This window comes from Triturus cristatus, chromosome 2_2 (genome assembly GCF_964204655.1).
Source record: "Triturus cristatus chromosome 2_2, aTriCri1.1, whole genome shotgun sequence".
Taxonomy (NCBI): domain Eukaryota; kingdom Metazoa; phylum Chordata; class Amphibia; order Caudata; family Salamandridae; genus Triturus; species Triturus cristatus.
In genome coordinates this window covers 59,859,226-59,886,693 of record NC_140582.1, presented here as the reverse complement: position 1 = coordinate 59,886,693, position 27,468 = coordinate 59,859,226, and the positions used below count along the sequence as shown (strand labels likewise).

Here is a 27,468-nt window from a genome sequence, read left to right as displayed (position 1 = left end):
AGATTTAATTTCTGCATTATCTTGGAACATAGCTGGTCTCCGCTCCAAACGAGGTAATCAAAATTGGTTGGCTTTTCTCTCCACACATCATGTAATTGCCTTACAAGAAACATGGGAGGCCAAAGATCCTTTTTTTATGGATGGTTACCAATCTTTTATTAAATATGCAACGCCCTCGGATATGGGGAGACCACGAGGGGGCCTCCTGTTATTATTCAGCCTAAAGCTTCGTTACAATATTGAGTTATTATCAACTAACTCTCCTCACATCTTAGCAGTGAAAATGGAATGTGTTAATCTGCCATCATTTTTGGTGGTGAATTTTTACAATTCATTTACTAGGACGGAAGAATTAGAACATCTCAAAGCACTACTCAGTTTCTTGGACGAGTTTGATGCATTGAATGATAAACCTTATCTTCTTTTACTTTTTGGCGATTTTAATATACACTTATGTTATCTTAATTGTTTCTTAAATAACCATTTAGATTTTTGCCCAAAAGAAGTGACCCATTTTGAGCACTCTAAAGGCGGGATCTTTTTAGAGAATATAGTATCGTCTTATTATCTCTACATGCCGGTTCAAGATTTGTTGGACCCGGTTCACACTTTTACTGGCCAAGGCCACTGTAGTACAATTGATTATATTTTTGTACCACGTAACATGTTGAACCTATTGGGCACGTTTCATGTTACGCAAAATGCCCTAAGTGACCATAATCCACTAACTTTGGAAATCAAAGTTAAGGCTTTAAGGAAAGATGTTCCGCAGCCTTTGATTTCTAATTTAAATCTTGAGCCTACAAGTCAGGGTAGACGACTTAGATGGGATGTCATTACCCCGGCTGACTTCCTCGTCAATCTATATGAAAGCAAAACAGAGGATTTTAGCTTGTGTCTTTCTTTAGGGGCTGAACCGAAAGTGATTCTGGACGCTTTCGACAGAATCACTAAACACGTTGAGGGGAGTCTTACCTCCCATGGGAAACCAAAACCTAGGAAGTTTAAAAACTGGTTTGACCATGCCTGTTCTAGTGCTCACTCTGCTCTCTTACTGGCACTTAAAGAATCTGGGAGCACCCCCAGTAAGATAACTGAGGCAAGAAAACGTTATAAAAAAGCAATAAAGGATAGGAAAAGTGAGCTAAAGACTAAGGCATGGGACGATTTGACAGATGCAAGCATACAGAAAAATAGCAGCCAGTTTTGGAAGGTGATAAATAGTCCCCTCTTTAATGAGACGGAGAATACCATCAAAGAATGTCTTATCCCGCCAGACAAATGGGTGGCACATTTTAGTGGTCTCTATTCGGAGATACAAGAAGCTAATCCCACAAATTATGCGGATTACACTCTAGCTTCAAGAATCCTTTTCAAGGAGGAGGAAGTCCGGGAGGCCATTGAGGCCACGGCGTCTGGTAAAGCCCCTGGTCCGGACGGTGTCCCAGCGGACCTTTATAGGGCAGACCCAAGGCTTTGGGCGAAACTTTTAACTTGTGTTTTTAACGCAGCTTCTGAGGTCGGTGCCCCTAGATCGTGGGCAAAAGCCGTTATTGTCCCTCTTTTTAAAAAAGGTTCAAGAGAAGACCCGGCTTGCTACCGGCCTATTTCTCTCCTTGACTCTGCCATGAAAGTTATGGGGAAAGTTGTCCTTGCTCGTTTAACTGTGTGGTTGGAGGAGCAATCCATAATCTCCGATCTACAATATGGGTTCAGACAGGGAAGGGGCACAGTGGGCCAATGCCTCAATTTACATCTTATTATAGGAAAATACACAGTCGCTAAGCAGGGGGACCTCCATTTAGCTTTTATGGACTTGTCCACCGCTTTCGACCTTGTAAATCGGCAAAAACTATGGGCCTTATTAGCCGTTTTGGGGCTTGACCCAGTTTTGATCTCTTTCCTGGCTGTAATCCATGAGGACACTACCGCAGTCGTTCGTTATAGGGACAACGGAAGCCAGACTGATGCCTGGCAGGTAAAGCGGGGAGTAAGACAGGGGTGTATTCTTGCACCCCTACTCTTCTCGCTTTACATCAATAATTTGGGACCGGTCCTGAACATGATCAGTAAAGACACCCCGAAAGCCGGTTCCAAAATGATTCCTGCTTTACTATATGCGGACGATACAGTTCTGTTGGCTAGAACCGCGAGAGGATTACAAGCTCTCTTAAATGGATTTTATGATTTTATGGTCTCTTTAGACTTATTAATTAATTTTAAAAAATCACATTCTATGTCGATCGGCTCGGGGAGAGCAAAAAGGGTGAAATTTTTTTGCAATGGGCAGGAATTAACGAAAGTCCAGACGTTCCCATATCTAGGGGTAGCATTTGACGACAGATCATCTTGGGTCACACAACGTGCTCAAAAAAAGAATAACCTAGCTAGAGCTACAGGCGCTTTGTTGGGCTTTGCAAAGCGCTTAGGCTGTAAACCACTCCCCGCTTTATTAAAAATATACAGTGCGAAGTGTTTGCCTATGGCACTTTACGGAAGCGAGGTCTGGGGTTACAAGGCTTCTCCTAATATCCAAGTAGTAGAAAATAATTTCTTTCGGAAACTGCTGTCCCTTCCCCCCTCTGTTCCCACTTTTAATATTCATGAGGACTTAGGGATGGGTTATGTTAGCGACCAAATTGCAGTGGCCCCGCTACTAGGCTGGTTGAGGGTTTGGGCACAACAGCCACCAAACCTAAACCAACAAATTATTCAGGACTGCCTGTCCTTGGAAAAAGCCTTGTCTATCCCTTGGTTAAGTTACATTAAAAATAATTTGATCTCAATGGGGTGTTCGGAATTGTTCTCTAGTCCTTGTGTGATTAGTAAAGAGCAAATTAAAGCCATTAAGACCCAATTTTTGTCAAGAGTAATGTTGTCAAGGGAAAGTGATGAGCTGGGGAAACCGACAGTGAGGAGGTTTGTAATGTTGAGTTTAGGGAACGAGATTCAGCCCTACCTAACCTACATTAACAAACCTTTCCATATGTTTTTGCTAATAAGATTTAAGCATGGCTTGCTTCCCTGGCTCTTGGCATACCCAAAAGGATTTTTTAAAGAGGGAACCCTGGGGCCCTGTCCCTGTGATAATATTTCTGAACAAAATTTGTTGCACATGTTATTTTTCTGTAAATTTTACTCTTTGCAGCGGAAAAAATATATCTTGCCGATTTTAAAGAATTGTCAATTTAAGCAAGTTAGGCCTGCCTTGGCTTATTTACAAATGTTGGAATCTCCATTGATTTGTTTTGGGGTTGCCTGCTTTATAGTGGGCGCCCTGAGAGTCAGAAATAGGGCCCAGTTGACATAGTTACTTGATAATGATCACTGTGCCCACTACGTTGTCGTAGATGAAATGTTTTTTAGGACATAATGAAATTTTACTATGTTTTTAGCCATATGAATGAATTAACTCTAAGTGTCATTTTATTGTACATTGCGCCAAATCGTATTGTATTTATTATTTGTGTTAATAATTTTTCTGTAATGCATTTTCCTCTTTTTTGTTTGCTGTTTTGTGCTTTGATGGTTTTAAATTTTAACCGAATAAAGCAAACTTTTGACTTTGACTTTGCCAGTTTGTCTGTGAAATCTTGAGTAACGGGATGAGTTCCTTCTAGGCAATTTGGTTTACGAAATTCATTAAGTATTTTATAGAATTCTTTATTTGCACATTTAGCATTTTGAAGTCAGTCCGAATAGTACCTTTTCTTTGCTTTTTGATAGCTGACTTGTATAATCTGTTAATTTTCTCTATGCGAAGTTTGTCTTGTTTGGCGTTTGTTTTGAACGACACGTTGCAGCTTTCTAATTTGTTGTTTTATGTCTTTTATCTCTGTATTTCTCTAAGGTGCTTGTTTTCTTTTGTTGTGTTGTGTGGTTTTGAGTTGTATCAGGACATCAAAAGCTGCCTGTAGTCACTCATATAGTTTTTGAGAAGAATTTGTTTCCAGATCTGTACTGGATGTTAGTTGTGTTTCTAAGTGTTCCAAATTGAGTTTGTTCCACGGTCGATAGGTGGATGCATATAAGGTGGTTTTAGGTGAGTCGCTTAGTGTTGTTTTATGTTGGAAAGCAAGCAAATGGTGGTCTGACTATGTGACTGAAGTTATAGTTGGAAAGGTAACTAGTTCGGTATTAGCAAAAATGACATCTAGGATGTGTCCAGCGATGTGTGTGGATTTGTGGACGATCTGATTATTGTTTTCGGATGGGGCATATTGGGTTTGTCAAACCAAATGTTGCGGTCACCCAGAATGCATAGGTTGGAGTGTAATGTTATCAGGTTTAAAACTGTGTCTGGAAGTGTGTCTTGGAATGTCCCCTTGATAGGTGGAGGTCTGTAAAGGAGTAGGAAGTTACAGGAGGAAGATGGTGTAGGATTGCATCTGGTGAGAAGAGCCTCACAATTCTTTATGGAGATGTCGTCAACTTTAATGATATGTAATGTTTGCCTGAACACAACAGCTAGGCCATTTCCTTTTTTGCATATTCGATTTTAGGTGATTGTTTGATAGCCTAGAGGAACGGCTTCATGAAGGACTGGAGCCATATCATCTCCCAACCATGATTCAGTTATGAATAGTATGTCTGGTTGTGGGTCAGTGAGAAGGTCATAGGTGTGATTTTTTTAGAGAGCAATTGAGCATTTATTAGTAGACAGTTTAGAGCATGTGCTTACTTTGTTTTGTAGAAGAGTGATCAGTATTGTGTGGGTTTGTAGCAGGTGTGTTTTTAGTGCCTGTATTAGCTTTATTAAGATAGCAGTTGTGTAGCTGTTCTTTAACATAGTCCTCGTCCAGCAGGCTAAGAAGGCATTTTGATGGGTCTGTGTGCGTAAGTGGTGGAGACAGTGTTTGAGAGTGAGTTAGTGTGCTGTGTTGTTTTTGTGGGCACCCCTATGGTAGGGCCAAGATATCCCCATGGGCAGGGTGCATTGTCTGTAAAAGGCAGAAAGCGGGTATTTTCTTGTTTAATTATTCTGTGTGCGTCTGCCTGTTTGTGGATTGACTGTCTGGTATTGGAGTGGCAGGGGCTAGGGATGTGCATTCACTTTAGACAGCCACTGGGAGGAGTTGAGGTTGCATTTAGAGTAGTGGGAGGAGTTCTTTTGCATCTGAATAGGGCCTGTCTCCCTTGCACAATGTTGTCTCCACCCCCTGTGGTCATTCTGCACCAGTAAGGACAGAACTGGTTTAGATTGGGCTCAGAGACACTTGCACAAAGAGAACAAAGACAAAATGGGGTATAGCTAGTAGACCTTAAACCCCAGAACATTAGATCACTTCTGGACTCAAGAAAGAACCATTGCCAAGGACAAGAGCTGGAGAGCTGTGAGGAGGAGTACTGCCCCTTTGCTGTGTGCTGTGTGGGGTTGGCCTGCAGTTGCTGCTTGTGCCAAGGAAAGTACAAAGACTGGAACTTTGCTGTGAACCTGCTTGAAGAAGAATCTCTATGGGCCTGAGTGTGCTGGCCCCCTGTTCTGGAGTCTCAGGGAAACAAAGACTTCACCCCCAGTTCTAATGAACTCTATTGCTGAGAGTTCTGACCTGCCAGGAGGTGCCTATTCCAGTTTTGGGCCTCTGGAGGTTGTTCCTGCTGTTGGGAGCTGGAAGAAACCTAAGAGAAGTAAGAAAACCTGTCTCCGAAGCTGTGATGCTGTGACCTGTACCGAGGCCAGGGGCACCGCTCGTGAAGTGCACAACGCACCGCCTGCAGTTATCGGCATTTCCTGACACCAGCACACGAGGCGACTCTGTCATCGCCAGTGCCTGCATCCTGTTATCGCAGTGCCAATAACCGCTGAGGGTGACTCCGTGAACTCGCTGACTTCGCATTGTCACCGTAACCGATGCCTCACTGCCGACGCAACCGCCTTCCCCTGTCCTGGACTCAACACGTCACCTCCTCGCAGACAAAATGCCTCACCTGCCCCGTAACAGCCAGGGAGCTGGCCTTGACTCAGCACCGACACCTCACCTCCATGATGCCGTGCATCATCAAAGGCTTCGTTTCCAAGGTACTGTTTGTTTGGGAGTTAGTGTGACTCCGTGCCCAATGCCGCACTCCATTCGCGGTACTTAGGATTTATTGCTGTCACGGCATCGCAATAGCCCCAGGTGAGCTATTTGTTTTCTACAAGGTTTATTGCAATAACTGTTCTAAAGTCATATTTAATTATCTATATGTTGGATTTTTATTGTTTTGGTCTTGTTGAGTTTAGAGAAAGATACTTTATTTTTCTAAACTGTTGCGGTGTCCATGTGTGGTGTTATTACTGTATTGCTGTGTGTTTTGAGTACAAATACTTAACACATTGCCTTTGGGATAAGCCTGTCTGATCATGCCAAGCTATCAAGGGGGTGAGCAGGGGTTATCTAAAGTGTGTATCCCCCATACTCTGACTAGAAGCAATGGTCCTTACTTGGACAAAGGTACCTACCTCTGCCAACTAGAGACCCACATTTCTAACATTGGTGGTTAGCGGTGGGATTTGAACATGTATTTGTACTTGACCGACGGTGATTGGTGTACTTCACTAACTTTTCCAAATTTACACTATTCATGCTAAAATTAATAATACCACTGAACCTTTAGTATGTAGATTACTCCCTGATTAGCAATCCTCAAGCTATTTAGAATTTTTGACTGTAATTAAAGCTAAAACAATGAGCAAAAGTCCTAGAAAAGTGATTATTGACTTTTAATTAACAATGATGAACACAATAAACAAATTATACCCCGAATGCCAAATTCAATTAAGTTTTTTTTACACTTTTCTTAGGCATTTTGGCGTAAAATACAAAAAACAACCTTATTTGAGGAGTACTTTTCAATCAGTAAAATTCAATTTGAACTACGTAAGCTAACTGCATTAACTATTGTGCCTCCTGAAAGTGTGGAAGAATTTTACACTGCAATTTCTGAATCTGAATATTTTATCCAAACTGAAGAAACATTGGCACCCTTTCTAAATTACTTTGAGGACACCTGGATTGGCTCTCTAAGCAGGTCGGATCTCCGGAGGAAGCCAAAATTTACTATTGGATGGTGGAACTGCTACATAACCTGTTTGTAAGGAGGAGCAAAAACTAACAATGCCATTGAGCAATGGCACAATTTGTCAACAAAGCAATTGGCAAATACACTCCAAACCTGTACCATTTCTTGGAAATTCTGAAGAAGGAACAGAGTTTACAAGAAATGAGAATTTCACAGTCACGCGCAGGTAGTACGAATCCACGAATAAAAAAAAAAAGCAAGGAAATGTCTGAACGACAATTGGCCAAATTACAACAGTTTACGTTGCTGGTGGCTTCAGACTACATGGAGATTCTTGCATACATCCTACATTATTAATACTGCTATCCTTCCCAGAATATTACTTGCCTGTTTTCAAATCCCCCCCAATTAAATTGGTTTTAAAAAAAAACAAAATTGTGTTTTTTAAATTAGTGATTTACATCTCCTCTAACTTATTTTTATTTCTGGTGTATTTGCAATTCAAAAAAAGTCTTTTAACTCTGTTGTGAGGGTGAACTGCTACAACATGTATGGGATGTTACTTTATGACTATGACATACTTTATTCATTTTTTAACAAACTGGCAAACTAAGAAACTCAAACACAAGGAGATAATGGATGGTGCACTGAAACCTTTCAGACACTCACCCCCAGGCACAGATCTGGGTTGAATCCACCATTGTCCTTTAGCTCACTTTGCCACCCCAGTTCAGACCCGGCCATATGCAAATCAGTCTTGACCCTGTGCCTCATCGTAACAGCCCAGCCCGAACTGCCAGGCCAGGTCCTCCCTGGACCGGAAACAAGCATCCTGGGACCAGTTTCGGGGTAACACCGCATATCAGCCAGGCTAGCTTGAATCCAGTGGCAATATGAGCAAGGGGCCCACAACTCGGCATACCCTGCCAACTTAGGACGAACAAAGCAAACACAAGGAGATGATGGACGGAGCACTGAAACTTTTCAGACGCTCACCCCCAGTCTCAGATCTGGTTTGAATCCATCATCGTTCTTTAGACCACTTTGCCACACCAGTTCAGACCCAGCTGTGTACAGTTCTGACAAAGCTGTGACTATACGACTGATGAGTCTCTAAAAAGTATCAGTAAGGGTCTAATCTGTTATAGCAAGTGTTTCCGTTTCTTATAAAATCCAAAAAATCTCTTTCTTTTTAAAATTCCATTCCGTCTAAAATTTCTAATTAATACCTAGGTATTTAAATTAGTACCAAGTAGAAATACACTTCCCCACCGAAAACGCCCTTTTCTATCATGCAACCCGTCCCTTAAAATGTAATGTTCTACTTCATTATAGCAAGTTTGTTTTTTAAATAAAATGTAACCACTCTATTTCCAAGTTCTGTGTTATATACAATTTCTAATTAATACCTAGACATTTAAATTAGTACCCAAGTATGAATACACTCCCCCACCCAAAAAATACTTTTCTCTCTGACATCCCACACCTAAAAGTAAGGTTATAATCCATTATAGCGAACATTTGCCTTTTTTAAAAAAAAGAAACTTTAATTGTGAATTCCATGCCATATAAAATTTCTAATCAATACCCAGGCACTTAAATAAGTACACAAGTGTTAATATACTACCCCACCCAAAACCTCCTATTCCTCTGGCATCCCGTCCCTAAAAGTAAGTGTCAACTCCATTAAGACAGGTTTTTTTTAAACCATTACAAATGAACACTCTAAAAAAAGAAGAGAAGTAATTTTTACATATTTATACTCGGGTATTAAAATTCGTACCTGAATATTAATATACTACCCTACTCAAAAGCTCTTTTACCTCTGGCATCCCGTCCCCAAAAGTAAGTGTCTAAATTACTTTTTTTTTAAAATCATATTATTAGACAGATATTCATATTTGTGCCTAGGTATTGATACACACCCAAACCCTGAAACATCTTGCCATCACCCACCCATCACTAAAATTGATTATCTTATCTCATGCGTACTCGCTAACATTTGCCAAGGGGCCACAAGTTATGGTCTGTGGTGTGACCGAAGGCTGCACTAATGCCAGCAGGGTGGCAGTAGAGGGTCTGGGTGTGTCAGGGATTGTGTAAGGAGGTATAAAAAATGTTAAATAAACGTGCAAAAATGTATTTTGCAGGTTAATAAATGCTTGTCTGTTTATTTAACATTTTTTTCTGAATATTAGTGTTGATCAACTTAACAGCAGCTCGTGCTAATGTTCACCACGCGGCCGCATGTAAAGGTCATGAAGACTGCAAGCGGCCCCTGGGCTGTACTTTGAGTATCACTGTCTTATCCCATGCCTAGAAACCCACCCCTCAGAGGTAATCTCCATATCCCTACAACTAAATAACTCTATTGCTAAAAGCAATAAAATGTTCCGTACAAAAAATTGCCAAAACAAGTTAATAGCTTCTCATTAACACTCAGTATTGAATATAAAAACCCTACCCCACCCAAAACCCCATTTAACCTATGTCATTGTGCCCCCAAAAAACTGCACTTTCTTAAAATGTATTCATACTGAGAAATTTCAAAACAAATGATAGGTATGTGTTGCCTTAAAACTCACACAGGGCCTTAAAGCACACAGGGCTTAGGTGATGGTGTCCCCCAGTGCAACAATGTTTGTTGACGGCTCCCTCCCCCATGACCTTCTTCTCCACGGATCTCCTGATTACAACACTTTAACAGTGATTCTCAAGTCACAATAACCACGCTCTCTCACAAGCATTTCTGCATACAGCACCTTGTTGACCAAAAATTGTGCACAATTCTATATGAAGATTTTAGCTGACAAACTACAAAAAAAAAGATACTGTCATAAGCACAAATTCACTGACCTAAATAGATTACATGCACTTTGTGATCTCCAAGGAGTTTTGCACCAGGCATATTAACCCTCTGTACAATTTTATAAGAATTCAAATGTTTCAGTAACCCAAACACTAATTTCTCTCCAACAGCCTCATTATTTCAGCAGAGTTATTATGACAATATTAGGCCGCGGGAACACCCGGTGCTCAGTCGTTTTAATTAGCACATTTTATACAAATGTCATTTGGGCAAACTATTAACAGTGTTTGTTTATTCCCTTAGCCCGGTACTCATTTACTTTAATTTTTAAAAAAATCATTTGATACCTCTAATGACGTCATAATAATTGGCCTTACAAAGTTGTGTTGCCTGGCGCACTAAACGGACATAGCTTGCAATATTACTGTGAGTTGCCTGGTGCACCAAACGGACGCAGCAAATAATTATTGTGGCTGATGCATTCTCTTTGCATCCGGGCTGCTTCTCAGCTTTCAACTGCTGCAAGCCTGTAAGTTTTAATTTTTTCCCTCTTGTGCGGCGTATTAATCAACCACGCCAATGATTACAACGAAGTTGTAATGCCTGGCATGGTTATGCCATTGTGCAGAACCACTGGCGTAATTACAACGTCGTAGTAATGACTGTTGTGCTTATGCCATTCGGCATAACCTCTGCCGTCATTACAACGTCACTGTAATGACTGGCGTGGTTAAGATGCTGTCGTGGTTTGGTTTCCGTTGAGAAGGCTTCTTGCAAAGAAGCCCTAGTTAAAAACGTTGTTTCTGGTTACAAAGACTTTGTGAGTAATTTTGCCAGTGTCTAAGTGTGTGTATAAGTGGGTGCATAAGTCTGAGTAGGTCTGTGAGTACATATATCAGTTCTTGAGTGAATGTGTGAGTGGGGGCAAGAACATCTCAGTGGGTCTGAGAGTGGCTGCATCAGTGTCTGAGTGGCTCTGTGAGTGGGAGCTAGAGTGTCTGCGTGGCTCTGTGACTGGGTGCATGAGTCTGACTGAGTCTGTGAGTGGGTACATTAGTGTCTGAGTGGTTCTGTGAGTGGATGCTTAAAACTATGAGTAAATCTGTGAGTCGTTGCGTGACTCTTGGTGTGGGTATGTGAGTGGGAATCTGAGTGTGTGAGTGTGTGTGTGAGTGGGTGCATAAGTGTCTGAGTGGGTCTGTGAGTGGGTGCATGAGTCTGTAAGTGGATGTGTGAGTCTTTGACTGGGTCTCTGAATGGGTGCATGACTCTGTGTGGGTCTGTGAGCGAGTATGCGACTCTGAGTAGGTCTGTGAGTAGATGTATGACCGTGGGGGAGTGAGTGGGTGCTTGAGTGTCTGAGTTGGTCTGTCAGTCTGAGCATAAGTCTCTGAGTGGATCTCTGACTGGCTGTGTGACTGTATGGGTCTGTGAGTTCTTACACTACTCTGTGACTTAGTGTGTATGTATATACACGGCGGGCTGCACTGAGTGTCATGACGGTCTGTGACGCCAACCATGTATAAAACAAATACAGTTTGTGGCATTTTAAACTCATAAGTTGTCCCTCAGACACCCCTATAATGTACCCATGGGGTCAGGGTACCCCCCCTATACTGAATTTGTATTACTTTTATTATTCTTGTATAAATGAATGTGTTTGAAATTAGAGGTGAGTGTTTGCTTATAGTATGTAATTTATTTGTATGTGATTTGCACAGGCTCACACAGTCAGGGAGGCACTTATAGACCCAGTTACACTCTCACAAAAGCAGTTATGTACCCATCATTCATATAGCCAGACAGTGACTGCCACACTTACTCACACACCCATAACACCATTCACACACCCATTTACTTATTTGTAAATCCACATTTAAGTACTAGTTCACCTTTAGAGCCGGGGGAACATCAGCAGAATGCAACCTGCACCACAAGAAGAGTTTAAAGTTGACTACTTCCGTACACTTGAAAAGGGAGAACCCTAATTGTAGTTGGACTCAGAATCAAGGCCCAAAAGGGCAGTGGATTTCGAAGGAAGGAGATGAGTAGAGAAATGAGGTGCAAAAGTCTCCAGAGGAGAGAGGGGATCCCCGAGAGAGAGACTTATCTATCGGATACAGTGCAGGAAGTACTGTCGCCTCTCAAACCCAGTCCCATGAGGACCTCAAGGACAAACAGGCTGAGTGGGACCTGCAGCTGCAGTTGGCCCAGCTGGGTGAAGAGGAGAGAAAAGCTAAGGCTAAGGGAGAGAGTTCATATATTCAGAGACTTGGTGCCTGACTTTAAGGAGGGGGTTCATAAAGACAGGTTATTTCTGGCACTAGAGGTAGTTATAGAGGTAGAGAGGAACACTGAGGAGGATTGTAAAGGTGCCTTTGGAGTCACATGTATGGTGATGAATTAACCCCAGAAGAGTGCAGGTTGAAATTCAGGGTTAGTCAGAAAATGTGTCACTACTGCTGGGAGAATTTTGTGGGTGTACTTTTGAAATGTTTGCTAAAAGTACTGATGTTTTTTTCAGGAGGTGTTAAAAACAGTTTTATACTTTTTCCTTTTTTCTAAAGAGAACTGAGAAGAAGCAGCTTGTTTCAAACAACACATGGAATACATCTGGAATATGAAATCTAGGGTCCTCAGAATATGATCTTGTTGACTTGTACTCTGCTGCTGGTATTTGCACAGGGTGGTCACCATACCGTCCTCCTAGTCCCGTTCATAATATTTCAGGAAAATATTGAGCCTCTAAACTTTTCTCCAGACACTCATCGGAGTTCTTTTAGCTTGTTTCAACCTATACAGTCCAATGGCATCCCCAATCATCTCTTTTGAATGTAACAAATGGATACTGTAATACTAATTATTTTTTTCAGATCTACTTCTATCCACTTTTTCAAACTGTCCACTTGAGGGCAACATTTCTTTCTCCATGCAACTTCCATGTTAGAAAACAGTTACATCTTTATTATGTTATTATGTTTGAGACATAATGTAACTTTTTTCACCTTATTTAGATCCACTAGTTCCTGACAGATGTTTTTGTTTTTTTGTGGGCACAACATTCACTAGAAAAACAAGCGGTTCTTCCAAATCTCTCTCTACACCCACAGTCTCAATATTGCGTTTAACATCTAAAGGTAACTAGTCAACTCTACCTTAAGCCCTTTCTGAAGCTTGTTGGATGATAACTTTAATGCTAGAGTTTGCTTCTCTCAGAAAGTAATGTTAGTGATTCCATGGATATTCTGCACAACTCAGGGTTATAAACCAAGTTGGTGTTCCTCACCTCAGTTCTGCTCTCTTTCACTCTTCTCAAAGTGGAACAAATGGGCTCTTTTTTTTAAATGATTAAGTTGGGATCTCCGGCTGATTCTTGTCCTCCGGAGGTACTCTAGCCGGTCTCAGACACAGTCGCTGCTCATCTCACTAGTATCATAAACAATACATTGGTTTTGGGCTATTTCCTGGCTACATGGAAAAAAGCTTCGATCTTACCCCTGATTAAAAAAGAATTTCTGGACCCTAAAAAATTATAGGCCTATTTCTCGATTACCAATACCAGCAAAAATGTCGGAAAAGCAATGAATAAAGAGGTTATCTCCTTTTTAGAGTCCAATAACTTCTTGGCTCTACACAACACAGTTTTAGGACTGGACATAGCACAGAGTCAGCTCTCCTGGCAGCTACAGAAAAGATCAGATCCATTGTTGGTACGAGAGAGCATGCAGCCTTCATTTTATTGGACCTATCGGCCGCATTTGACAGAGCGGATCACCTTACATTAATCAATCATCTGGAGAAAATAGGCATAAAAGGAGAGGTTCTGAAATTGATCTCATCCTTTCTTACGAATAGAGGGCAAGTAGTGATGCTTGAAGGTTTTATTTCCACCCCGTTTAAACTTCCCTGTGAGGTCCCACAGGGGTCTTCCCTGAGTTCAACTCTTTTTAATGCGTACATCACTCAACTCATTCAGTTAATTAGAGCGTATTGTTTTTGAGTCTATTCATATGCTGATGATTCACAGCTAGTGGTAACAATTTAATCTAATTGAGAAAAAGTAGCCTTGCAGTTCAGCAAAAAGACAAAATGGTTTCCCCCACGTAACTCATAAAATCCCTTACAGACTATTCACTTTTATATTTACTCTTCATCCTTTCACACACTAATTTACTGAACCCATTCACATGTGACAATGTTTACTTTATTGCTGTTTTAATATTTTTTTTTTTTTTTTTTTTAAACCTTTTAGTGCAATCTCAAGTATATACATGTATGGGCCTACAACCTTCCGGCCGGCCGCTAGAGTGACAGGAGCACATGACAAACTTACAACAGGGCACTTGGCGTTACAGAGAAGCAAATCAAGAGACATCAACGACGTGGGCCACATGACTCTAAGCCCACAATACGGTTTCATTTTATACACACGCAACAACATAGAAAAAACACACCCACAAGGCAACCCGCAATCGAAGGTAATCACACGTGCTCCTCGAATGAGGGACCCCGACCATCCACAGGAATCTGAGGAGGGGGAAGGGAAACAGGTCCAGGACTGGGGGAACTCTGTGCCCAGGGCTGGGGGAGGGGGTCAACCAGGGGGACGGAGCCGGTGAGGCAGCCGGCAGCAGTGGTGGCTCGCAGATACCCCCGCGGTAGGCGTTCCAGGGGCCCCATATTTTCACCCACGCCCCAGGCTTGCCCCTCGCCACATACACCACCTTTTCTCGGAACATGCACCAATCCATATTTTCTTGCCAGGCCGACACCGCCGGGGGCCGCTGGGATCCCCACAGTTGAGCGATGTCACGCTTAGCTATCAAGTATCCCAGAGTCACCCATCGCGTCTGCGGAACCGAGTAATCAGTTGGTTCCCACACATTCAGCAAGCATCTCCTCGCTTCAGGCAACAGTGCGACATGCGTAACCAGACGCAGGACCTCATGCACACCACGCCAAAATCGCTCCACCTTTGGGCATTCCCACAAAATATGCAAAAAAGTCGCCAAAGCACCACACCCACGCTTACACAACCCATCTCCAGCATAACCCATACGCAGAAGCCTTGGCCCCGTCATGTAAACCCGGTGGAGTATCTTAAGCTGGACGAAGCGAAGGCGAGCCGGTATGGCCACCTCCTTCGGAGAGGCCACCGCGGAAATCCAGTCTTCGTCGTCCAACTCCAGCCCGTCGGCAACCCACGCCCCACGGAGGCCGGTCAGCAGGCCCGAGCGGTCATTAATCAATTTTTTGTAAATGAGGGAAATCGTGCTATCCGGAACGTGGCCATCCAGCACTCTATCCTCCAGGGGGGAAGACTCCGGGATGGAGGCGACGTCTGGGAAGACGGAGCCCAGCGCGTGACGGACCTGCAAGTACCGAAAGTATTCACTGCCCTGCAGCTGAAACTCCGTCTGCAGCGTCTCGAATGTTTTAAATTCCCCTCTCGTCCAGAGGTCCCCCACTTTACTGATGCCAATCGTGTCCCACTTCTTGAAGCCCTTCGAGGTCCACAGCAAGCCCAACCGCTGAGGCGCATACAACGGCGACGCCCGGGTCAAACGGTCCTTCCACCCCATAGCTGCATTGGCCGCGTGCCACACCTGCACCATGACACGCGTGGGCCCCGTCAAGCGGGGATCCGGCGCGCCAGAGTAGAGCGCTCGATTGTAGTCACCACCGGGCAGGAGCATCTTGTCCATTTCAAATGCCGGGTTCAAGGCGGGCCCATAGAGGCCGTGATTAATTGCAGCTAGCTGGGAGGCCCAGTAATACCGCTTAATGTCCGGGAGGGCAATCCCCCCGTCATACCACGGGAGCCTCAACTTCGCCAGGGCTATACGCGGCCTCCCGTCCCAGAACAGGCGGCGCTGCAGACTCTCCACCTCACGGAAGTAGCGCGCCGGGACTAGGTCCATAGTGTTCTGGAGAGCGTACAGGAAGCGCGGCAACGACATCATCTTAAACAATGCCGCCCGGCCGAGCGGCGAAAGCGGCAGGCGCCGTCAGCGCGCGACGTCCTCCTTCAAGCGCTGGAGGGGGGGAAGCAAATTTCGCTCGTAGCGGGCCTCCGGGTCCAGCGTGATATAAACACCCAGGTACCGAAACCCCTGCGAGGCAATCTGGATCGGACAGCCCCGCGGGAGGACGGGAGCCTCCCCGAAAAGCACATAGACACATGATTTAGCCCAGTTGATGACGAGGCCTGAGTTACGGCCAAAGGAGCGCAGGACATCAACCAGGACAACCAGTGATTTGCGCGGGGAGGCTAGGTACAAAAGGATATCGTCAGCGTAGAGGGACACGCGGTCCTCATACTCAGGGGTCCAACGGAGACCACGGATGGAAGGGTGCCACCGCAGCCACTCCGCCAGGGGTTCCAAGGCCAATGCAAACAGGAGCGGCGACAAGGGGCAACCCTGTCGCGTGCCCCGTCCCAGCGCGAATGGGGCCGAGACTCGCCCATTCACTACCACCTGCGCTAACGGGCCCGAGTACAACAATTTGACCCAGCTGATGAATCCCGGTCCAAATCCGAACTTCGCCAGCATCGCCCAAATGTATGGCCATTCGAGCGTGTCAAACGCCATGGTGGCGTCTAAGGACGCCAAGATGGCCGGCTCCCGCACAAACGGAACACGCGCGAGCACCCCGTGCAAGCGCCGCAGATTGAGGGCCGTGTTGCGATGGGGGATAAAGCCAGACTGGTCTTGGTGGACCAAATCGCCCACCACACCGACCAGCCGGTTGGCAAGCACCTTGGCAAGGATTTTGGGCTCCGCATTCAAGAGCGAGATAGGCCGATAGGAGGTAACCCGGTCTCGGGGTTTCCCCTCCTTGTGGATCACCACGATTGTAGCCAGACGTTGGTCCGGCGGGAGGGAGCCCCGCGAGTGGGCCGCAAGGAACATCGCGCGGATGTGGGGTGCCAGTACGTCCGGTCGCAGCTTATACAACTCGATAGGGATGCCGTACGGGCCCATGGCCTTGCCAGATGCAACCGAGCGTATAGCGAGGGCAATTTCGTCCGAGGTAGGAGCAGCATCCAAAGACTCCCTGTCCTCCTCTGAAAGGGAGGGCAGTGCGATATCTCGAAGCAGGGCATGAGAATCCGCCTCCGAGCAGGGAGAGACCGGGGAGTACACCTCGCGGAAATAATCCGCGAAGCAAGAGACAATGTCTTCTGGCTCGGTGACACGTACACCATCCATCCTCTCAATCAGCGGAACCACACGACTCGCTCTCTCCTTTTTGTCCAACCACGCAATCAATTTACCAGCCTTATCACCCACATCATACAGTCGCCCCTGTTGCTCTCTGCTGAGGCCCCTGGCTGCCTCCGTGACGAGGGCCCTATAGGCCGCTTGCTTAAGGTGCAAAACATGCAGTGCAGCATCCGTCACCCCACTCCCCAAATCACCCTCCAGTTCAGTAATTTCGGCCTCCACTCGGGTCACCTCCTCCTGCTCGCGCCTCCGGGCATGGGATATGAAGGAGAGGGCCTCCCCCCTGATAACTGTCTTGAAGGCCTCCCAAAGGGAGATGGCCGAAGGGACAGACCCCACATTCTCCTCGAAATACCGCTGCAAGGATTTAATCAGGTCAGCGCGAATAGTGGGGTCGCGCAGATACCAGGCATTGATTGGAACTACCCTGCCCTCCCCCCTCGGGAGGACACCGAAGTGCAACAGGAGCGGGGAGTGATCTGAAATACCCCGCGCCAGATGGCGCACCTCTCCCACCCTCCCAGCATAGGCCGCAGGGACAAGGATATGATCAAGCCGCGAGAGGCTACCATGGGCACCAGAATGGAAGGTGTATTGCAGCTGCGTGGGATGTTTTAAGCGCCAGCAGTCCACCAATCCCAATGTATCTAAGAGGCCGGACAGCCATGCCTGCGCCCGGGGGAGGTCCCTAGGGGGGTGACGATCCATAGTCCCAGAAACCACCGCATTGAAATCCCCCCCAACCACCAGAAGCCCCCCCGGAAGGTCAAGGAGGAGGCGCCCCAGGTCCGCAAAAGTGGTAGACTGTAGCCCCGGTGGGACATACACTGAAACAAAGACAACCACTTTGCCCTCCATTCTCCCCACCAAGGCAGTATAGCGTCCCCTCTCATCATGGCGCACCTCATCTATTTCCAGCGGGAGCGAGTTCTTAACCATGATGCCCACCCCCCGCGAGCCAGACGTGAAGCCCGAGTGGGCCACCAAACGATAGCCACGCCGATTCATGGCAAAAAAGGAATTACCAATAAGGTGTGTCTCCTGCAGAAAGACCACATCTGGCGAAATTCGTTTCAGATACTGCAGGACCACACCTCGCTTGATCCTGTCCCCCAGGCCATTAACGTTCCAAGACAACAAAGTCAAGTCCCTACCCCCCATCACATACAGAAGCCATCACTCGTCCCCCCGAGAGCACATCGAAAACACCACTACAGTAAAGGGTCTGCCTTGCGGTAAAAACGAACAACACCCCACCCCAACCCCCCCGTCCCAACAGAACTCCCCCCTCCCTGCACCCCTGCATGAGCCCGAACAGCCCCCCCAAAGTGCAGTGTGCCTGTCGCCCCATAGATGAAAACACTAACTAGTCCCCCAGAGGAGGAGGGAAAGCCCCCAAGAGACCTCGTACGACCTCCACGGGAGGGGAACTTACACAATCAGTCAACGATGACAATAATGTTGTCCAGAGCAAGGCCTACTATTAGTCCCTCAGTCCTGATCCGGCAAGCCCTCCCCACCAACCGCGCCTCCCCCACCCCCCCGGCCCCGATCCCCGGGCAAAGTGTCCAACCAGTCCCCGGCCGCCTCGGGACGATCAAAAAAGTGCGTGCGGCCATCCACCTCTACCCTCAACTTCGCTGGAAAAAGCATCGCATACTTGAGGTTCAGGTCCCGTAGGCGACGTTTGACTCCGAGAAAACTCAGTCTCTGCTTCTGGACCGCCGGAGTAAAATCAGGATAGAAGTTCACGTCCATATTGTCGAGTCTAACCGGTCCTTGTTGCCTAGAAGTCTGCAGGATAGCGTCTCTGTCCCGAAAGTTGAAGATCCGGGCAATGAGAGGCCTCGGAGGGGCTCCGATCTTCGGTCTCCCTCCGGGGACCCTGTGGGCACGTTCCACTGCGAAGAGTTTACTCAGCCCCCGGGGCTGGAGACGGGTGAGGATCAGGTCCTCCACAAACAGATCTGCCGCCTCCTCCTCACGTCCCTCCGGCACCCCGACAATGCGAACATTATTCCTCCGGGCCCGACCCTCGGAATCTTCCAGTCGACGATCCATCAGGGCGCTCGCCTGGCCCAGTCGGCGCACCTCCTTTTGGAGGGCCGCCACGTCCGTTGTGAGGCCCGAGGTGGTGAGGGCCAAAGAGTCGACCCGGTCATTCGTCTTGGACAGATCGGCCCTCACCAGGCCCACATCCACGAGGACCGAGTCAATCTTTTGCGCCAGAGTGTCAAAGCGCTGGTCGACTGAGGCCTTCATCTCGGCGATGGCGCCCATGACGTCCCGGAGGGTCAGATCCGCTGGCAAAGCAGGAGCATCAGTCGGGCCAACAGGGGACCTACGCGGCGCCTCTGGAGATCCCTTCTGGAGGGTGTAGCGGTCCATACTGTTAGACTGAGGGGCTGCGCCACGGCGGGTCGATTTCACCTTTGCCCGGTCGCCATCTTGCTTCGTGGACATGGCTCCAGTCCCCAATTCGTGCCAATCTCCTGGAAAGGGGCTGACACACCACCGGGGGAGGGCGACCACCGCTCCGAAGGGCAGATCCCAGCTGGCGGGCCGGCAGGGCACCCCGATGAAGTCACACCACCGCACGCCGCCTCGCGACCCTACCTCGCTTGGCAGCAAGGAGGGCGCGAAAGCGAAAATGAAAGCGTGGGGTACGCGAATCGCCCAGCCTCGCCCGCCGCTGTTGTTCACTTTGTCTCCGGATCGCCCCACAACTCCAATCCGGGGGGCCGGCGTGGAGAAGGCCGCAAACCTCAATCGATGCTCCCGCCGGTGTCCGAGGTCCGATTTTGAAACGGAAAACGGATGGCACCTCAGCTCGGTCTCACGAACACAGTCCCCTCGTCAAGGACAGGATATAGTCAGGATTTATGCAGGAGGTCGCGGAGGTCCTCGGGAGCCTCGCACCTATGCGGCCATCTTGGTTGCGCGCTAGGCTCCTCCCCCCGCTGTTTTAATATTAATACAAAAAACAGTCTTAAAGTCGTAAAACAATGTAATCACAAATTGAAAGGGGGGCCTTGTATTTTCTGGTATTAGCCATCGGTTTCTAATCTCTATATGAATACAACTCGTCAATCAAAACACATAAGTTAAAAACACATTTAGTCATGGAAATCACACAAGAAATACACAAAATACATATTCGAATCTGGCCTGTAGCCACTGGAATTTAAAAACATGTAGTAGTCGACACTGCCTTTTGGTGGATGATATTCGGTAAAAACCACCTTCTTCAGGACGTTAATTTTGTGACAACAATCATCTGCTTTGATTGTTATCCACAGGAAGCACTTAGGCACCATAAATCACTTCCGGGGTGTGTTGCAATTCTTTCTAAGGACACTTTCATTCTGTCCTTCTGAGTTCTTTCGGGATCCTTCACAATCACACTCTCACTGTGTTGTATAAGGGGATACTCTATTTGTTTATTCTCCCACTTTTATCGACTCTCCTTTCAAACCTCAAACGGTGCTTTGGTTCTCCAATTAATTACACCACTTTCTCTTCTCTATTAAATTTTAGAAGCTACATACTGAACTTCTCAGACTCTTTAATTTTCCCGTCTTCCGAGGAAATGGAACGCCCAATCTTGTGGAAGGTTGAAGAGTGAATAGAAAGGTGATTAGTGTGTAAGGGATTTTATGAGGCTTGTGGGAGATACCATTTTGTCTTTGTACTATTGACCCTATCCCCAACGTTTGTAAGGGTACCTCGCAAATTTTGTGATAGCCTTGCAGTTCAGCACATGCATGAATAGCATTGCGCAGTGGATGCACCTGAACTCTCTTAAGCTTCACTCCAATAAAACGGAGTGTTCATGTTTGACAATAATAGTACTTTCTGGAACTCCACCTGGTGGCCATATAATTTGGGCCAGCTGCCAACTCCAGCCCTGAAGGTGAGAAATCTGGGTGTCATTTTTGACAACAGATTAGCCTTCATAGAACACTCAAGCCAGGTGACCTCCTCTTGTTTTTTTATGCTAATATTTTTAAAAAAGATCTCACCATTTCTACCATTAGAACATAGGAAAATAGTAATCATTGCCTTGGTATTAGCAAGGATTGAATATTGTAATGCACTATTTGTAGGAGGTCAAGCACGTCTTCTTAATAAACTGCAGACTGTGCAAAATCAAGCAGTGAGAGTTCTGTTGAAGTTACCAAAATTCTGCTCAGTTTCTAAATCAATCAGGGATCTTCATTGGCTTCTAATTAGGGAGCGGGTCACCTTTGCTGATTACATAAGGCGTTACATCAGTACAGTCCACTCTTCTTGCATGACATCTTACAGTGGTATGTCCCCCCGCGTACCTTCAGATCTAGTACTGCCAACAAAGTAGAAATTCCAATAATAAAGAGAGCTCATTGGGGAGGGAGAAGTTTTTCCCATATGGCAGCAAAATGGTGGAACCTATTGCCAAATCACCCACGAGCTCAGCCTAATCTTTTCAAATTTAGGAAGGATCTAAAAACCTGTTTTTTTCTTGAAATCAGTGGGCTGATGCTCCTTAAAAGATTGGTTTACTTTTTGGTTTTTCAGATTATGGACAATCTCAAGAGTTTCCTGCCAACGGCACCAAGATGCCCATTCTTGGGTAATAGCGTGCTCGATAAAACTATGTAACATAACATATCAACACATGGGTGGTAAGTAGTTCCCCGCAGTTACATTTGTTGAAGGCATCTGCATTGCAGCAAACACCCGTAAACAACAACAGATGGGACCTGGGCCACGGTGAGTCCCTAGCAAAGAGCTGCGAAGGAAGAGGCTCTGCGCAGACAGCTGGGTGACTGGTTCAATTTGCCCAATAGCAGATCCTCTTCCGGGTCACCAGTGCCTGCAAGGTCCGGCTAAACGTGCAAGAGTGAAGCCTACGTAAAACCGCCCTGCATGGCTTGGCTATGAGTACCGGGGGATTAGGGAAATGTGTGTAATACGTGTTTATTAAAGCGAGAGATACCATATATCGTTTGCTTGCTAACAAAAAAAAAATGCTGCGGTGCACAATATTTTCACATGCTGAAAAATAGAACATTTATTTTAACCAGAGTCTCATCCTGAAGTGAAGCAAGTTGATGTGTACTTTCCTCTAAAGTGCATTCAATGGCCACCTCATGATTATGGATCCAAGTGTCTTCTCCCAGCCCAACTCCAGGGTCACGGCCATTGGGGAAGGCGCCACATGGAACTTATTATAGGGCTATCTTCCTTCAGTCAAGAGAAGCTTGTGTTGTACACCCCATCCGGACTACAGACCAGGGCAGGGGGTGAATAGCACCTGGCCTGCCTCGTTCTGAGTTGCACAGGATGGGAATCCGCGCCGATGTATCCTAGGTTCCTGCAATGATTCCTCCCGGTGAAAGAAGGGCGACTCTGTGCATCGAAACACTGCAGGAAAACATAAGAAAGATTGCCTGGTAAATCTGGGCCCTGCAGGAGACCCCCGCTCTAGTCGGGAAATCTCAGAATAGCACGGTGCTGGTAGTCAGCAAATCTCAGAATAGCACAGTGCAGGGGGCGAATTACTGCCTAGAATCAGAGACCCCCGCTCTAGTCAGGAAATCTCATAACAGCACGGTGCTGGCAGGGGCCGAATTACTGCCTAGAATCAGTAATGCAGGCCCCAGTCATTTCCAATCCCTGCACCGTGCTACTGGTAATCCGGCCTGTGGTCTTTTACTCAAATCTTCAGCTGTTAAAAAACATCCCACATGTGTGGGTGCAGCACCAGGCAAATCATGCTGAATTCAGTCTAGGAGCACTAACTTCCAGGCCCGCATGTCATGCCTGAATCGGATGTATGTACCCCTTCTCCTCTCCCCCTTATGGCCGTCCCGACATTGGTACCTGCAAGGAGCCGGGGAATAATAGGCGGAAATCTGCTTGACTTGGGCCAGGGCGTCCATGAGAGCAGGTGCCCAGTGGAAGCAAGGGGAGCAGTCTTTTGGAGGGAGTGTTCACACCTATTACAGGGTAGAAGGAATGGTTTACAGTGTTCTGCATTGAAGATGGTCTTTCTCTAGAGTTGCTAATAATGACTTCTCGTTTGACAGAAAAGCTAAATTTAAACAACCACCCAGTTCCCCTGAGGGACTTTACCTAAAGCAGTCGGTCGTCCAAGAAAGGCTGTGAATTCCCTCAGCCTGCATTCTAAAATGTACCACAGCGTTAACAAAACATCGAGGAACACTATTGTGGTGTAGTAAAGACGAATGGAAGGCTAAAGAGTCATACAGGAATCTGTGGTACTTTCCGAGAGAGCCATTTATGAGAACAGGGACATGTACTTCCTGCAGTGAGCCAATGAGAAATTCAATTCAATTAAATTTAATTTCACTTTCAGTTTCTATTAATAGAGCTTTGGGGATGAGGTTCCTTGCACAGTCATTTTATATAAAACATAACGCAGTTTAATGATTTAATAGAATGTATCCGAACAATCCTACTTCAGAGGGTAGTAGTCACCAAGAAGTGTCTGAGTGCCAAAGTGCCTCCATTCCTGAAGTGCAAGGGCTAGGCGGACAGACCACCAACAAATGAAAAGCATTCCAAAGAGCTGAAGTACCAAGGGTGCACAGATGCAGAGAAGGAACGAGTTTCCACTGCATTTTTCATCTCCTCCATGTCGCAGATGGCATTCGTGTTCTTGTTATTAGGGCTAACCAGAGTTAAAGTCCTTCAAACATGCAGTGTCTTTATTGAAATCGGTGTGCCTTTTTATTTTATTTTTATTTTATTAAATCGAAACATGCAGTGCGAACACAACTTATAAACACTCTTCATTTAGAAAACTTTAACTAAAAGATGGGGGGAAAATCATGTTTTTGACAAGGCTAGAGGCTCGTATCTAGTTTGTTTAAAGCATATGGACAAAAACCACTGAAGTGTGAGTCACTGGCTTGCAATAAAATCTTTTATCAGCATTTACGATAGAACAGTACACAGTTCTGAGAATGTCCTCCAAGTATGCACCAGCCTACATCATCCGAGGGCTGTGTGTGTGCACTGTTGGTGCTACGTTTCCCGAGTCCTGGCTAACTGAGGGGGCTTCACTCCAAGGGGAGGGTCTTGTGCCTGATGAGCTCTCATAGATATGCGACTGAAGAGAACAGCTCCATATGTAAGGCCTAGAAGTATCCATCAATAGACCCCTGGGTATGTCAATGCAAGTATATCTTTAATTCAATGAGTTGAAGAGTTGGACATAAATATGGACTGAATATTTGATACTGACAAATTATGTGATTAAATAAAACAATGTTGGTCACAGATAATATTATTGTTATTGTTCAATTGAAGAGATATGTCATTTTGTTAACAAGTAAATAGTGCAGTTTAGCTCCTGATAAAGGGACTGGGGTTCTAAATGCAAATAGAAATATACTACCAATTGTTGTGTACTTGGAAAGAAAATGCTTTGTACTATAAAAAGAACAAATTAACAGATTTAAAGATGATATGGTATTCTACAGCAGGGTTCTCCAAGTTCGGTCCAGGAGGGCCGGATCCATGTCAGATTTTTAGCGTATCCACATTTAGATAAATGTAGTTACCTGAAAAATCTGGCATGGATCCGGCTCTCCAGGACCGACTTTGAAGAACCTTGTTCTACAGCATGGAAAAACATGATGAATGCCATTTTATGTTATCCCTTGGGGAATCCTGCATTGAGAAAATACACTCTCTTCATTATAATTGCAAGAAATAAATTATTTTAGACATTGGTGGAAATGTGGTTGATGTTCCTTTGGCACAGCAACCAGACCTGCTGTATAGGCACATATTTTTAAAGTACCTGGAGCGAAAGAATTTTTAATGAGAGTGACAGGGTCTTCATTAGGTTCTGTGGAAAAACAAAATGACCTGAAGTTGTAGAGGCTTAAGGGTTCCTGCCAGGCAAGACCATGAGGATTGCCTTGGGCATTAAGAAGACGATTGCGGAAAGATGCAATTCATATCAGATAATCCACAGTCAGTTCTAAGATCACCGAAAACCATATAATGGAAGTCCAAAATTGATTGATGAGGATTTAGAAGCAACTTTTTGACGTACATGAGATGGAAGCCTGGAAATTCTGCAAAAATGTAGTAAGATACAATTCAAGCCCAGTAACCATTTTTGCAAGATAGTACCTATGTCTGTAGCTGCTGAAGCCTGACTCCAACTGAAACAAGCATTTGCAATGCAATAGGTCTCGCATTTACACGAGTTTAAGCTATTGGCATTGTAAATGACAATGCCTTTTATTTATGTTCAAAAAACAAAAATAAAAGGCATTGTCATTTGCAATGTCAATAGCTCAAACTCGCGTAAATGCGAGACCTATTGCATTGCAAATGCTTGTTGGTTTGTTTATTTTTAATTGCTAACGGATTTATAAAGTTTTCCATGAAAGTGCACACATTTTATTAAATAATGTTGAAGCGTGTGTTGTTGTTCTTTGGTTTAGTTGCAAGGGTGGGAGCGGGCTCGTTGCCCAGCCGCCCCATGCCATCGTCCGGCCAGTACCTTGGTCTGGGTGTGAAGGTCACGACAGAAGCGCGGCTCCTCCTGCCCTGGGAATGCGGTGGGAGGATGCCCGGACACTGCCTGCCCTTGTTAGCTGTGTCCAGCTGGGATCCGGGCATTCCGCGCTGCATACAGCGAATCCCAGGCTCAGCTGCGCCTTCAACCTGTAGAAGGGTAGAGTGCAAGGTGGCCTATGAGGAAACCAGAAGAGTCGGCCGCCCGGGGACATTCCCGTGCCCCATAGACTGTCCGCCTCCGACAGTGATGGTTCATATTGTCTGAGGTGAAGTGACGCAGGAGCTTGGAGTAAGGCCATAGAAGATACCCACTGCCACCTCTCCCTCTGCTCCAGGCTTCCTATCCAGTGTCCTAAATTCCCAATCCCTTCAATTTAGGAAAAGTGCTCAGTGCCGCAGTAGGGGGCGCGGGAAGCCCAGGCCTGTGCTTCACTTGTGCCCATCCGAAAGGTGCCTCCACGCTGCACCCTGATCTTAGCAGGAAGGGGTCAGCCCGACATTGGCTCTTATGATGAAGCTGGCCAGGTGCCTCGGGCACCCGGCCCACACGGAGCGAGTTGGCAGGGGCTGCAGAGTGGTGGACGCGGCCCGATGCCACCTGAGCGTGAGGTGTGAGCCTCACACTTGTGCTTTGCAGTACTTGTAACTTTATTCCACTTTAAAAATGAGCGCCAACTTCCTTCTGACAGAAGATGCCCAGCGGCGCGTGGCACGCCTCGCCTCACATGCCATCATGGTAGAGACAGAAGCGCTGCTAATGGCGCGTGACATAAAGGAAACGGGGCAGAGACGCGCCTGGGGAGGAGAAGACACGACAGGGAATGAATAAGAAAAGCCCAGGATTTAGGTACTGCTGGCGGGGAGAGCAAAGGCTGGGCCGTGTCATCCCAAAAGCTCAGATTAGACTAGGGCAGTATCTCAGAAGGGGCAGAGAAAGGCGGGACAGGATTTGTGTACCGCAGGAGGCGAAAGGAGATTAGGACAGTGTCAGTCCAAGAGCGAAGTGAAGAGCCTGACTCACTATCACTGCAGGGGGTGCGAGATAAGACTGGGACAGTGTCACAGCAGGGCTGAGAGGTGGAAGGCGACAGTATACTGCACGGGCTGAAAAAAGGGAGTTGGGCAGTGTCCAAGCAGGGCTGAGAGGAGTGAGACGGCAGTATACTGCAGGATGGGAGAAGAGACTGGGGCAGTGTCACGGGATGAGAGGAGTGAGATGGGAAGTATAATGCAGGGGGTGAGAAGAGACCGGGGCAGTGTCACAGCAGGGCTGAGAGGAGTGAGACGGGCAGTATACAGCAGGGGGTGAGAAGAGACTGGGGCAATGCCACAGCAGGACTGAGAGGAGTGCGGCCGCGAAAGTGAAAGCAAATGGTGTGCAGGCTGCCAAATGGTGCGCGCGCCCGGCGCACATGCACTGTATTTGGAGGCCTGAAAGCACTCGTTTGCACTTCCAGATCCCCCATTTACAAAAGCTCTCGCGAGAGCAGCGCTAAAGCGCTAGCTTAGGCGAGACCTAAAAAGACTTATAAAGAAACCCAAACAGTCAGAGGCGCAACTAGAGCCAAATTTCGGGGGGGGCTGAGCAAAAATTTCGGGGGGGCTGAACTTTAAGCAATTGGCAGAGTGGAGCTGCAGGGGCTCTTAGAAGGGGTGAAACAACAGCGAGGCCTCATTAACATACAAATGGTCTTTTAAAGACCTGTGAAGTGCTCGGGTGCAGCTGCTTTTTTGCCCGGGAAGGTGTCTCATCCCGGGCTGCCACACACGACGGGGGGGGGGGGGGGCTGAAGCCCTGTGAGTCCAATGGGTGTTGCGCGCCTGCAAACAGTATTCCTAAAATCCGTAAGATGTTTATCGCTTGAGCAAGGCAACATCTGGTGT

At 46.3% G+C, this 27,468-nt stretch overlaps 1 protein-coding gene across 3 annotated transcripts in view; it reads right to left on the bottom strand.

Moving 5' to 3' along the window:
* The window catches only part of LOC146861836 (endogenous retrovirus group PABLB member 1 Env polyprotein-like), a 406,860-nt gene that overhangs the window by 230,562 nt on the left and 148,830 nt on the right, over positions 1–27,468 (bottom strand). Inside the window, exon 3 of one of the 3 annotated variants that reach the window (XR_014978063.1) lies at positions 22,225–22,446. The exons of the other annotated variants lie outside the window; for them this stretch is intronic. The gene's annotated coding sequence lies outside the window, so the exon portion shown is untranslated. Of the gene's footprint in view, positions 1–22,224; positions 22,447–27,468 lie in introns of those variants that run through there. 3 annotated transcript variants of the gene reach the window in all.